The sequence below is a fragment of the Hyperolius riggenbachi genome, chromosome 1, assembly GCF_040937935.1.
Source record: "Hyperolius riggenbachi isolate aHypRig1 chromosome 1, aHypRig1.pri, whole genome shotgun sequence".
Taxonomy (NCBI): Eukaryota; Metazoa; Chordata; class Amphibia; order Anura; family Hyperoliidae; genus Hyperolius; species Hyperolius riggenbachi.
Genome location: NC_090646.1, coordinates 285,721,472 through 285,736,616, shown reverse-complemented (window position 1 = coordinate 285,736,616; position 15,145 = coordinate 285,721,472). Strand labels below are relative to the sequence as shown.

General features: G+C 44.5%; 1 protein-coding gene across 5 annotated transcripts in view; it reads right to left on the bottom strand.

Annotated features, from left to right (window-relative positions):
- Positions 1 to 15,145, bottom strand: part of CSGALNACT1 (chondroitin sulfate N-acetylgalactosaminyltransferase 1) — a 685,316-nt gene that overhangs the window by 75,141 nt on the left and 595,030 nt on the right. The window lies entirely within an intron of this gene.

The window sequence follows — 15,145 nt, the reverse complement described above, 5'->3', positions numbered from 1 at the left end:
GCCTGCACTCCCGCCATGGTGCGCACCAGTCCAGCAAGGCCATCACTACACAAACAGCTGTTTGCGGTGCGTTACACAGCTAATTTGGTGTGTCAGTGTGAAGCAGTACACTAATTACTCTACCTGATTGATGTATACACATGCAAGATGTTTTAAAGCACTTTAGGACTCCAATTTAGCATGCAATGTGATTTCTGCCCTTAAAATGCTGCTGTGCATAAAATCCTGATTTTTCCCCCGGGACTTTTGGTGTGTAGCCCACTCCGCCATGCCCCTCTCCAGGTGTTAGAACCCTTGAAACATCTTTTCAATCACTTTTGTGGCCAGCATAAATGTTTGCAGTTTTCAAAGTTCACCTCCCCATTGAAGTCTATGGCAGGTTCGAAAGTTCGCGCGAACCCGAACTTTTGCGGAAGTTCCCGTTCGAGGTTTGCGAACCTAAAATCGGAGGTCCGAGCCATCTCTACTGATTAGGTTGAAAAAGGGGCCAATGGAATCTTTTCACCAGTAATAGTCCTGTCACTGCTAACTAGGTTATAAGATGGACAAGGGTGTTGTGAAGGGGACAATCAGGCCAGGGCTTAATTTGTTGGTCTTATTTATTATGTTAAGTATTTAACTAGGAAAATATGCTAGTTGGACTGACACTAATTGTAAGGAAAAAAAACTCAGTGCTACTACTACAGTAAAAATGTTTCTAGTACTGTAAAAACACAATTTCCATAATCTATTAACATAGCTGATAGATAGAGTGCTGAACCTGGAAAGAGGGGAAATTGGAAACTGCCATTACTGATTTCCAGAGTAATTTACATTACCCTAACCACAGGCAGCGTGCCAAAACATCAGCATGACAGATGTTTGTATAAAATGAGGAATAAGATTCCCAATAGTTCTTACTCTTTTTGAGAAATTATGACAAAGCCATAGTTTCAGCACTTTATTTAAACCTTAATTATCCTAATTTTAATTATGAACACCCTTATGTTAAAAAGTGGGAGATACATCTTAAAGCAGAAAGCATGAAGGAGGATCGGCAAAAAGTGTGGAGCGTGGTCTCTCTTAGATCTATAAACCTATCAGTGAAGCTTTGATTATAAGATGATATTGGGTGCCAGCTAGGATGATGCATATATATCAGGATTAGGTTCTGGATTTTATTTTTGTGGCTGTCATACCAAAGAGTATCTGCTCTACACATTTTAGTCATGCCCAATGCTATCAAGATTTTGGTCTAGGAAAGCAGTTCAATAAAAATACAGCACAAGATCCTTGGACTACAAAAAATAATAATAAAAAAAAAACAAAAAAAAAAAATGCATCTTACTCATTTTATTTTGGTTGCAGCCAAACAGATAATAGCTAAAGCATAGAAGAAACAAAAGGTCCTTTTTGGTGAAGTTCAAAATGGTCCAAGAACATATGGAGGTTCGTCAGGAGAAGGTAGATAGGATATGGGAGCCTTGGAAACAATAAATCAAGGACTGAGGGCGCGTTTCCACTTGAGCAGAAACCGCGGCGAATCCGCAGAGTTTCCCCTTAGGCGAATAGTGCGGGGAAACTCTGCCATAGGGTGCAATGGTAACGCCGGCCGAATCGCTACCGCTAGCGATTCGGCCGGCTTTTCCATCCGAATTGGCACGGGAGGCTGCGGATCCCATAGCCGTGCATGGCACGACTGATGGTATTCGTCTGCTTTCCCCGCAGACCCAGAAGAGCCGGCTCGTGTCTTGCAGACGCGCGCCGCTCAAGTGGAATCGCGCCCTTAGAGTGTGTAATTTGGAGGGTATTTAATTTAGAGTTCCAAGTTGAGCAGAGTACTCGCTTTTCTTCTTCTTTTTTTTTTTTTTTTACTTCTTTAGCCATTTTTGTTAGATACAGTGTTAGTCTATCCTACCAATTTTTATTTAATGATTTTATGTACTATGTATTGTATGTACTATATTCCTCATGTGTTTTGCTGGTAGATGAGGGGAGTATCAACTAGTGACTACAAAACAGAAGCTAGATCAGGTATATGAAGCGATTTGTTACCTGGTCATTATATTGTAATTGCGAGATGCAGGTTTTTTTAGAGATTCATTTGTATTATTTTAGTTGTCTGTATATTTAAGTTTAAATAATGATATGCAATGCTCAGTTTATTGATACTCAATAAAAAAAATTGAAACAAAAAAGGGTTAAGATGTCTCTACTCCTCATAATTCAAGTTACTTTTTGTACACACTGAAGTTATATTATTTTTACTGCAGTAAGGAAATATTTTTAGCCTACAGGCTGCCCCTCACATGATGATACTGAACATCTGGGTGACCACCAATCAGGCCTGAGTTTAGTCACATGGTAGCTACAAGGGGAACTCCGCTTTCTACATAACACCAATAATCCCCCAATCTATATATAGTTTCCATCTTGTGTGCCCCTTCCCTCCCACGCCAGACATGAATACACAACCAGACACACATGCTCCCTTCTCATTACACAGGAGGTTGTAACATGCACACGCAGCATATTACAACTGCCTTTTAGATAAATAGATTGCCAGGTCAGGGGCGAACCTCACACGATCAGCGGTGCAGAGCTGGAAGCGACAGTGTACCATTGAACAATCAATCTAATTTCTGCTGAAATCTGATCACATGCCTAGTGGTGCACTGCAGAAATTCAGGCAAACAACGGATATGTCATCAAATCTGACTAAGTCAATTAGGAACAAAATTCTGTGCCCACTTTATAAATGTCATCAAATGCAACTGTCATTTAATTAGAGACGTGTGTAAAGCCAGGCAGGTGGTTATGCCTATGCTTTCCTGAATATTATGGATTCTGTCCTAAGTATCGGAGCAAAAGTATGGATGATAGCCCAAGTGCTTGCACTTCTAAAACTAAGCCGACAATGGCAGTTGAAGTAATTCCATCTTAAAGGCTTCCTTCTGAACTGATGCCTTAAGCACAGTGATAATTATGGTGTGTGCCAGGGCTCAGAACATGGCATTACTCTTTTCTTTCCTTTACACCTCCAGGAAATAAAATCTGCCACTACTTGGATTCTATAGACTTCAAAGTCAAGGCACAAAAACATCAAAGCAACAGCATTAGAAATGGATTATCCTACCCTGAAATAAGAAGCACTGGCTAGAATACATCAAGTGACATATTATTTATCTAGAAAGGATATACGGTAGATCTTTTAACTCATAACAGAGAAGATTGTTTTCTAAGAAAGAGAAGGGCTAGCAGGAAGCATGGGAGACTGACATGTTTTCATATTGAGTGCTAAACGAAAAAATTTTCAGTGAAATAAAGTAATGAGTGACAACTTCTTATTTTCATACAAAATTAATAGATCAACTATGGTTTGCTTTCTGTACAATTTATTAGAAGACAGTAAATATCACCTCTAAAAAATAATGTGGTGTTGGAAACAAACCATTAGGTAGCTCTGTTCACCTGTTGACACGCCTCTCCATACATCATTGCAGAGAGAAGGATGTAGTGACACACAGTAGTGACACGTCACTTTGGTGGGCGGACCCTATATGCCGCCCCCCGGGAAATCATGCACTACATGCAACCCATAAATTGTGCAGAACAGAAGGGGCGGCAGGAATAGACGTGGCTAATGGACTTTTAAGCATCTAGTTTGAATTTTATATACAGTATAAAAAAATGTGTGTGGGAAATTGGAATACCTACCACGAGACATGTGCTGCTGCTTCACAGGCGAGGGGAAAGGGGGGTATGCACAAAAGTTACACAAAGTTGCTAGGGGAAAACAAGTGGGACAGGGGGGCATACGTGGGGCAAGGAGCACACAAAAAGTACAAGGAAGACACAAGGGGAAAAGGGGGACATAAGTGGTACAAGGGGGACACAAGGGACATGAAGCACAAGAGGGACACAAGAGTTACAAGGGGGAAAATAACCTCAAGATGCCCCTGCATCTTGGACACACCAGGTTTAGAATATTTTTTCCCCCTGGTTCTTGTCCTCTAAACCTCGGTGTGTTTTATGGCCAGGAGCTTCTTATGCTGGGAATGCACAATGAGTTTTTTTAGCAAATTTACACGCAGATCGCTTTTCTGATCGTTTTTCCGCTCAATTTTCTGATCGATTTACATTCACTTCTATGAGAAAATCGATCAGAAAAATGATCGAAATCAGATCGAACTTGTCAAAAATTATCTATCGAGCCATCTATCTTCCCAAAAAAATCATCGTGTATTCCCAGCATTGTGTTCCAAAAATACAGTATTTCCATCCACAGTGGTCCTAATGTTTCACACTCTCTCGCAGTATCTTTTGAGTTGTGTTTGTATAGTTTTGAGCCAACAATAGTTCTTACCCTACTCAATACAAATAAAAAAACTCAGACAAATATAACATAACATTTACAGTATAATGAAATAACCACAAATGTCTTTTCTGTGCTCACATCATTATCAGTTTTATTCAACCCCTAAGTGACATTAATTCTTAGTACTTAGGACAACATCCTTTTCCAGTTATAACAGCTTTTAGATGTGAAGCATAGCTTGACACAAGTGTCTTGCAGCGATCTACGGGTATCTTAGCCCATTCTTCATGGGCAAAAGTCTCCAGTTCAGTCACATTCTTAGGCTTGCGCGCTGCAACTGCGTTTTTCGACTTGCGTGTTCTTTGCATCTCTATGCGTTCTGCAAACGCGCAAAGTCTGAACAGGGCCTAAGAATGTGACTGAATTGGAGGCTTTTGCCCATGAAGAATGGGCTTAGATACCCGTAGATCGCTGCAAGACACTTGTGTCAAGCTATGCTTCACGTTTAAAAGCTGTTATAACTGGAAAAGGATGTTGTACTAAGTACTAAGAATGAATGTCACTTGGGGGTTGAATAAAACTGATAATTATGTGAGCACAGAAAAGACAGTTGTGGTTATTTTATTATAAATGTTATGTTATATTTGTCTGACTTACAAGTGCCACCTTGATTTAATTGTAAACAAGATGACTGAAATAAACAAAATCAATGTCAAACTGGCCAAAACACTAAATTTCAGTGGGGGTTGAATCATTTTGAACACAACTGTACAACCTAATTAGGCAGTGTGTTACCACCACCAAACAATATACAGTAGTTGAGCAAAGTGTCTACCCATACATTATAACAAAATGATCAGCGTGCCCTACAAATAACATATAAAATGCCACCAAAATAATTTGCAGACTACTCTACAAAATATGAATTTGTACAGTACCCCTAAACTAACAACAAGACAAATAGCATTTATATTGCGTTTTTCTCCTGGCGGATTCAAAGTGTCAAAGCTGCAGCCACTGGGGCGAACTCAGTAGCCAGTAGCAGTGTCAGAGAGTATAGCCCAAAGACTGAATAGGTGCTGGATTACTAAACAGAAAGAATCGAGATTTAAACCCAGGTCTCCTGTGTTAATACCCAGCCACTACTGGAGAGTGCTCTTCAATATGAATCAGAATCAGAATTTATTATCGCCAAGTACAACGGTGGATTGTACCCGGAATTGGTTTTGGCACATACAGGGTCGTTGGTGAAGAGACAAGAAATAGCATACAGTTAAGCATGGCACATACATAGACGTGAGACAGCATACATAGGACAACATTACAGCTTGTGCGTACAAATAAGCAGAGTGCAGCATCACATGCAGTCAAGCATGGGTCATACGTATAAACAATAAAAGCAAAAATAAAAAGCAGTACAGAGCATTACAGCATACACGTACAGTTAACGTAATACAAACATAGCAAAGCATACATTGATAGCAGGAACAGAAAAGAGTGGGACTGGAGGAGTAGCCTGAGAGCTGATATGAGCGCTGCCATTTTCGGCACTGAACGCTACACAGCGACACGCTCCCAACAAGACAGGTGCTCCGATTTGTCCACGAAAGTAGAGAGAAAGAAACTGAGAAAGCAACTGAGAAAGCAACTGAGAAAGCAACTGACAAAGCTGAGGGGCATCATGATGGAGGCGGAATGCAGAGTTCACTCGGACCAGGTTGCCCGAGGAGTAGCGCTCCCGATTTTAAGTCCGCCTGGCTGGGCAATGAGGGCGCAGATACAGTGGGGGCCCCGTGGGGCCAGGGAGCACCTGAGGGCACCCCTGGGTGGTGGATGTGGGGCCCGGGGGCACCCCGGCTGGGCAGCAGTGGTGGTGGACAGGCCAGGGAGGTCTACCTTTGGTGGTGGCAGGGCACCGATGCACAGATGCGGCAGCCAGCTCCACTGTGAGGGGAGCAGCACCATCTCCTCTGTGGCTGAGTGGCAGCCTGCCAACAGCAGGAAGAATTGCCATTCCGGGGCAGCAGCACTGGACAGTCACATGGCGGCGAAAACAGCTGCAGGCCACGTGGACAGGCCAGGCCCAGGACTCCTGGCTGCTCGGTGAGGCAAAAGGAGCTGGAGCCTCAGAACGCAGCCGCTGGCAATCACCCCAGTGGCACTGTGAGCGGGGGGACCCGGCGGCAGGTGGCAATGTGAGCGGGGGGACCCGGTGGTGGAGGGTACCCGGCGGTGGAGCTTCCTCGCCGGTGACTGAGTCTACACCTATCCGGCGATCTGACTCCGAAGTCTCCTGGCCTCCAAAGATGATCCCGTGGGCAGCTGCAGCGGTGGGTCCACGTCTGGACTCCCCTGACCAGGGGAGCATGCCGATCAGCTGAACCCATGGTCCGCAGCCAAGGGCCAGCCAAACAGCTGATAGGGGCGGCAGTGCGGCCAGTGGAGACCTGCATCGGCCCTGCGGCTGGGATGTGTGGTGGACGGGGCCTCTCTGCAGGGAGCCGTTTTGGATGACGAGCTGCGGGGCTGTGGCTTGACCGATGCGTGTGGCAAAGCCGGTGGTCTGGCCGCAGCGGTGTGGATCAGCAGGCTCCGTCCTGCTTCCCGATGTCTGCTGCGGCGCTCCCTGGGACCCGCACGTGGGTCCCGAACAGCTGCTCTTGCGGACCGCGACCCGATGGCTGGTGCCGAGCCAGCATGCCCACGTCCTCCCTCAGCGTGAAGGGGTGCCCAGAGGAGGGCAGAGAGTCGAGATTGCGTTTCAAAGAGGTGAAGGAAGCGAAAAAGACCGGAGCCCTGTGGCCGCGGCGTCCGAGTCCGGCGCCATCTTGGATCACACTAGACTATGCACAGTGCCCCCAAACAATATACAGAGTTACTCAATAATATTATGCAGAGCACCCCAGCCAATATGTAGAGTAACCCCCAAATACTAATAGGCAGCTTGTCCCCAAATATTAGGCAGTGCCCCCCATATAAGCAGAATGATTTACAAACATTAAGCAGAGTACCTCCAATTATGCAGAGTGCCCCCCATATTAAGCAGTGTTGCCCCAATGCAGAGTGATCCCCAAGTGTAAGGGAGAGTTCCCTTCATTAGGCAGACTGATCCTCAATTATCAGACAGGGTGTACCCAAATATTGAGCAAGTAGCCCCCAAATGACAGTGTGACCCTAATATATTAGGATGCCCAACAAATTAAGCAGAGTAATCCCCACTTAGGCACAATTTCACCAACAAGGCAAAGTGATCACCCCATTTTCATCCCTGCTAGACAAAGTGACCCACAGAAAGTTTCTCCCCATTATTGATCCTCAGATTTGCATTTACCCCAAATAAAGCAGAGTGACCCCAGAAAGACAGGCAGGCAGAGTTCCCTCCCCCATCAGGCAGGGTGAACCCCCCAAATATTAGGTAGTGTGCACCCCAAAATACAGGAAATGTGATATCTAACTATGCAACATTTCCCCTAAATTTTAGGCAGAGTGATTTCCAGGTAGGCAGAATGAACCCCAGCACTGTTGTTCAGTTGTACCTACAAAAGAAGCCATACACCAGTAGGAGCAGGCCTCGTCTCTCACTGCAAAAGAAGTGATCCTTCCGGGTGCCTTGTGGGACAATATAATTCCTCTCGCATACCCCCCTTACCCACAGGGAGAGCAAGCACATATAAGGTGGTATGAAACTAACACTAGAAAACTACCGGTATACCTATTCCTGGATTCCATAACAATTTAAAATTGGTCCCCTCCAGAAAAAAAATATATAAATATGAATAGACATGACTAGTTGACTGCTGGAAAAGAGGAAGTCACCAGGCAGGCAGAAGCTCTCTGCTTTCAAGGGCACTTTTATGTGGCTGTTAGAAAAAATTTAGTTGGTAGTTGAATCTTTTCAAAAAAGGGAATATATCCGGAAACAATGATGGAATATGTACTTTATGTACAGTGACTCAAATAATAAAAAGATGACTGTAGGGCAAATCCAGCAGTCACCTCCAGCATTCACCTTTTTTATATAGTCCATACAAATGTGTGTGAAGTTGGAAACTGAGACGTGTTAGGAAGCAATACCTAAAATGATCACTATTGTAATGCAAACATGTATATTCACTGGAGTGTGAATAACAGAATATCTGATGCAAGGGATAAAACTGCAATATAACAAACATAAATATTTTAGTAACACTGTGGTATTATTCCATGCTTCAAAGAATTTACCATAAAAAAACTCTTGCATTATTTAATGTTAACTGAATGTGAACTTTGTCCATTATGTGAAGAAAAAAAAATTCCATTTTATAAACAATGCTTAGTACAGCTACTGTAGAATGTTTTGACTTTGCGTTATCTGTAGAACTTTGTTTTCATCTAGATACCTAATTTTAGTTGGGGACTCCAACGGATTGCTCTTAACACTAGTAGCTGTTTATGCTCCTTCTGAGGGGCTACGCCCCTTCCTCACCAACCTGTCATCCAAAATTTCCACTCACAGAGCAGGTAAACTATTGGTAGCGGGAGACTTCAATGCTTCATTGGATGGTGGGCAGGGTAATCATCGTCCCCCCCCTAAATGCCTACTGAGATTTCTGTCTGACACAGGGACTTGGGATGTCTGGAGGGCGCTTCACCCTGGGGAGAGGGGGCACACCTTCTACTCTCACCCGCACGACACATACTCACGCATTGATTTCATTTTTATGGACGCCACACTCTTATCTGAAGTAATTGGGGCTGACCACTCTGAGATATCATGGTCAGATCATGCGTTTGTGTTGGTGCAGTTCTCTTCCTTGACCCCCAGACCTAAAAGCACATGGCGCATTAATGAATCCCTCCTGGTCGATAGTGAGATTAAACTAAGAGTGGCCTCCGAAATCTCCTCCTTTTTTAACATCAACAAAGAGGGGGATACCTCCCAGGGGATCAGATGGGCAGCTCACAAAGTGACCATTAGGGGAGAGTTGATTAAGATCTCTTCTTTTAAACGTAAATCAGCAATGGCTAGGATAACTGAATTAAAAAGGGAGATCAGGCGTATGGAGCTTAAGCACGCGGCAGGGACACCTTCTGTGTCTCTCTCCCATCTCACTACCCTGAGATCTGAGCTGAAATCTCTTCTTTTTCAGAAGGCGGATAGAGCCATGCGCCTGACCGCCCAGAAATTCTACGAAAAGGGTGACAAACCAGACACTATGCTGGCCAGGAAACTGAGCAACCGCCTAACACTTAACAGACTACACCCCATCCGAGGCAGCTCAGGGACCCTGATCCACGATCCTAACGCCATAGTCAGGGAATTCCAGAAATACTATGCCCAACTGTATGATGGGACTACTACGGATAAGACTCGCACACCAATAAGCCATATTCAGAAATTTCTGCATGATACCCCTATCCCTAAACTCCCGTTAGAAAGCAGCATATTACTAAATTCTCCTATTACGGTCAAGGAGGTCCTGTCCGTCATTAAGGGCTTAAAGTCTTCTAAGGCCCCTGGTCCGGATGGATACACTGCTTTATATTATAAAACCTTTAAACAAGTGCTAGCCCCAGAACTATCCACGTTTTATAACAACATTTTGAAGGGTAAGGAAGATTTCCCCCCTGACCTGACCAGAGCGTCTATAGTGGTTATACCCAAACCTAGCAGAGACCTAGCTGAGGTCACTAATTACAGACCGATCTCCCTTATCAATATAGACGTCAAGATCTTCTCAAAGATCCTGGCGAACAGACTAAACCCTCTCCTGCCTAGTATCATCCATCCGGACCAGACAGGTTTTGTCCTCGGGAGACAAACAACGGATAACATCCGTAGGATCACGGGGTTGATTGCCGAGATGGAGCGCTGTCGGACGCCTTCTCTGCTCCTTTCTTTGGATGCGGAGAAGGCGTTCGACAGGGTTGACTGGAGGTATCTTAGATTGGTCCTACTCAAATTTGGGATAGGAGGTGAATTCTTGAATGGGGTGCGTAGCCTTTACACTAACCCCACGGCCTCGGTGTGTAACATGGGCATAACCTCCCCCTCTTTCTCCATCAAGAACGGCACGAGGCAGGGGTGCCCCCTCTCCCCTTTGATATTTGCCTTATGCATTGAGCCTTTGGCCATCAGGGTCAGGCACTCTCCGGACATATCTGGGATTTCAGTGGGCAGAGCCCTCTTCAAAACCGCCCTCTTCGCAGACGACACAATCTTTACTCTCTCCAATCCCCTAATTTCGGTCCCAAACCTATTCAAAGAAATTGAAAGCTTCTGCACCCACTCAGGCTTTAAAATTAACAACTCAAAATCCGAAGCAATCCCGTTTGGCCTTACAGAGGCACATCAGTCCTCTCTATCCCAATCCTTTGGCTTCAAATTTAGACCCAACGGACTGAAGTATCTGGGGGTCACAGTCTCTCAGGATCTCGGAGATCTCTATAAACTTAATTATGCACCTATGCTTAAAAAACTCCATAGGCTACTGGATGATTGGCAGCATTTTCATATCTCTCTGCAAGGTCGCATATACGCAGTCAAAATGACATTACTCCCTAAAATTCTGTATCTTTTCAGGGCCTTACCCATAAGAATCAACAAAAGAGATATAGAGGGGTTGCAAACTAGGATCACTAACTTTATATGGGAGGGACGCAGACCCCGCATCAAATACACTAACCTGGCCCGCCACAGGCTGCAGGGGGGACTGGGGGCGCCTAGCCTCCTATATTATTACTATGCTGCTAGACTCTCTCAGCTCCTTCAGTGGTCCTCTCCTAGGGGAGTTGTAAGATGGGTGGATCTTGAGCAGGAGCTCATCTACCCATTCCCAATAAAGGCACTCCTCTGGACCCCCAAACCATGTCTAGGTCCAAACTCCTCATTCTTCCCAATAAGTGAATCTCTATTGATTAAAAGGATGCTGAAGAACCTGACCCCAAAGGGCCATTCTTCGGTCCTTGAATCCCTATTTTATAATGAGGATTTCCCCCCTGGGGTTTGTGGCTTGGCCTGGGGGAACTGGAGAACTAGCGGGGTCCATACTATCAATGATATGGTGTCAGACGGGACTTTGCTCCCCTGGCCCCAACTTAAGGTAAAAATGAATTGGCCAGATTCTGAATTATTTAGATATCTACAAGTCTGCCATTTCATCCAGTCTCGCCAAACTGCAGGACTACAACTATCGCGCTCCTCCATGGAGTCTATTTCTTGCTCCCACCCCTTGCCACAAGGCCTTATCTCTACGATATATTACGAAATTTGGTACACCAAATATTCAACCCCCTCTACGGCAATGGTGAAATGGATGGAGAGGCTCACTGGACCTAGCGATGATGAACACTGGGAGCATATCTTTAGTGCAATGGCTAGCTCCTCCAAACATACCCTTACCAAAGAACGTAGTTACAGAATCTTCTACGACTGGTTCCGCACCCCTGCACAGCTTGCCAAATGGGGGCTGATCCCCAATAACCTATGCTATAGGGGTTGCCAGGCAGAGGCGGACCAAACCCATTGTTGGTGGTCTTGCCCGTGCGTGGCAAACTTCTGGGATCTGAGCTTTTCCCTGGCATCAGAAGTATTAGGCCTAGAAATCCGACCCAACCCATGGACAGCTCTCTTCCACAAACCCCTTCCCCAACTTAGCAGTCCCCAAAACAAATGGCTGGGCCAAGTATGCAACGCAGCTAAAACTCTTCTAGCCAAAAGCTGGAAGTCACTCCCTCCTTCTAAACCCGAATTAATTAACAAAATCCAGTCAATCTATATAATGGAGAAAATAACCTCCACCATTAGAGAAACTACCCCTCTGTTTGATAAGATCTGGGATCCTTGGGAAGCTTGGCTCTCCTCTCGGCCCTAACATCCCCCTACCTTATTATTACACCTATCCTGCAATACCACGGTGAACCCCCAACCCACCGGCCCGGGTGGAACCACACTTGACGTTAGCTTCCCCCCCCCCTCCCCCCTCCCCTACTGGTCCGCTAGGTTCATTGCGGCCCTAACTATCCTGTCAAAGTTATATCCCTATATTGTATGTACTAATTACGGTCAATGTGTCTGAACATAATGTTGTAATACTATAGATACAATGTACTGCAATATTTGCCTTTCCCAGGTTTTCTGGGCCACTGTTTGTACTTCTTATATATAAACCAAAATAAAACCAAGTTGAAAAAAAAGAACTTTGTTTTCATCTGACTGTTTTATTTGTTTTGCCCTCTTAGTTCATCGCTTTAGGACAGTTGATGGAGCCATTAAAATCACAGAATCATACAAATGCATTCCTCACACAGATAAAGTGTATTTACTCTGTTTTAATCAGTAGTACAAGAACAAAAAGAGGAATTCCCAGAAGAATGAGAACTGCTAGCTAAATCTGAGGATTGGATTATCAGCACAACACATTTTAACAAGTTAAGCGGGGCATGGTTAAAGCATAATCCAAAGGGTTAGACATTTCACTTATTAAGGCTACCATACATAAAGAAATATACAGTAGTGTGCAATAGTTAATAAAATATGACAATCCAGGCAGTATGGAACAGTGGATACAATGGGTGAAGGTACAAGTCCCAAAATAACGTCCCTACCATTCATGGTGTGTTTTGTTGCTTATTAAAGGAGCACGACAATAGAACTAAAATATAAATTAAAAAAGGTAAATAAAAACTATAATTAAGGCCACATTCAAGAGCGCACTCTATTAATGCTGAAATTATAACCAAAGGAAATTATTTTTCCTGATGAACGTGTGGAGTACACCCTCTAAGGCCCGGTTCACATTAGCGTTCACTATCCGGATTTTCCGGATCTGATCCGGACCGCATACTGTACATAGCAATGCAAAGGCTATGCGGACGATCACATACGTACGTTCCGTACAGTACGGAGCCGGACCGGATCCAGACTCTTTTCCAACATGCGCTATTTTTTGTGTCCGGATCTCCGGCCCACGCATCCTGACCGGAGCCTGACCTGAGCCTGACAGCACCATCAGGAACACAGAAACCAATGGGAAACGGAAGGCACAGAACACACTGCCTACAAAAACCTGACATTCTACCCCACTTCCTATGCGTATCCAAGCGGCCATTTCGGATGGGGACACATGGGCCAAGCATGTCTGGAGTGGAGCAGCAGTGACAGACGTGCTGGAGCTGTTTGGCAGAATATCGGAGGTGGAGGTGATGCCTACAGCGGAGGAACCTGATTGTACATGTGCACCAGGTGCACCTTCTGCTGACCCGAACATTTTTTTACTTATATTTAACTATTTTTTGCCCACGGATCCGGATGGCAGCCTGATGCATGCCTGATACAAACGGACCGGATCCTGATCGGAACCGTACGGTTCTGATCAGGATCAGGTCAGGATCCGATCAGGATCCGGTCCGTTTACTTGCCAAAACGCAAGTGTGAACGGGGCCTAATAGGGAAGGATAAAAGTAGTTTTCCTACATGAATAATTTCCCTTGGAGGCTGTGTAAGTAACAATGGATCATTACAACAACTTGCACAGCTTCCCATGGGGCTCCCTTTGAACTAAGCCACACTATTCCAATGACAGTTCCCCACCAGCAACCTTGGTGGTGCAGCCAGCAACCTTGATCAGTGCAATGCAATGGGTGCTGCCCATGTCGAGATCTGGCATGTGCACTATGCATTGTAGAACAGACCCACATGCGCAGCCATCTCACTTCCTAAGATGCGTACTGGGCATGCTCCAACATCACTTCCACATCCTCTGGGAGTGAATTAATGATGTAGGGAAAACTACTGCTTTTATCTTCCCCTAATAGAAAGTGTACTCCTCCACAAGCCCTGTTAGGAAGGGTAATTCACAATAATTTCAGTATATATTTTTTTTTTAATCTGGTTTTAATTATGTTTTTATTTACATCATATGTTTTTAATTCGTAATTAGTTATTAGTTATGTGTAATTATCCAACCTAATAATTGGCAAGTGTCCCTGCGTCCTGTCCGTGAGTCAGTGCTTTTACGCTACTGCGCATGTCAAGCACTGACAGCTGTTGGGATAGGACGCAGGGCGAGTGGGCCAGGCGAGCGGGTGAACGCACGGCGGGCAACTGTTACCTGTTTAAAATGTCATACTTCTGATATCTGTAATTGATGTATAAATTATAAACAAAAAATATTAGTAAGGACTTTGTTTGTGCCTTGGGTCACAATACATTCTGGTAAACAAAGGTTCTGCTTTTTAACACACTATTCAGGAGACCATCAACAAACTTTAATAATAATAAGTGCTGAAATCCATTGCGATATCCACAATGTGTTGTCCACAATGACTAGGTATTGCGGTGACTGCTCAGCTCTGAACAGCTCATATAAAATATTAGACCTGGGCGTATTCAGCACAGTGTGACATATTGATGTGCTGTGGTGATGGATTGAATTGAACAGCAGTGGTAGCATATTCTTGAAGTACTGCACTTTAATTGGCAGCAAGGCTGATATCCTAGGGCTAGCTGGTTCACATTGGCCTAAAAAAAAAATAAAAAAAAAAATAGACAGTTCACATTGCTCCATTCGAATCGATCTGTTTGGTACGTTCCACCGCACAGACCACAAGTTTGGGTCTGCAGCGTTTTTTTTTTTATGATCGACAGATGAGTATCATTGCCTGTAAAAACTGATCCCTTCCACAGATCACTTTTTACATGGATCAGTCTGAGTCCAAGTGCCCCCGAGAACAGATACCAGGACATGTTTAAGAAAACAATGGGAAATCCCTCTCTAAACCAGGGAGTGATTATTCACAAAATTGTGTTGTTCTGGAAAGCCAAAATGGAAACCCTGAGATCAGCTAAGCCTTAGCCTGCAGCAAATG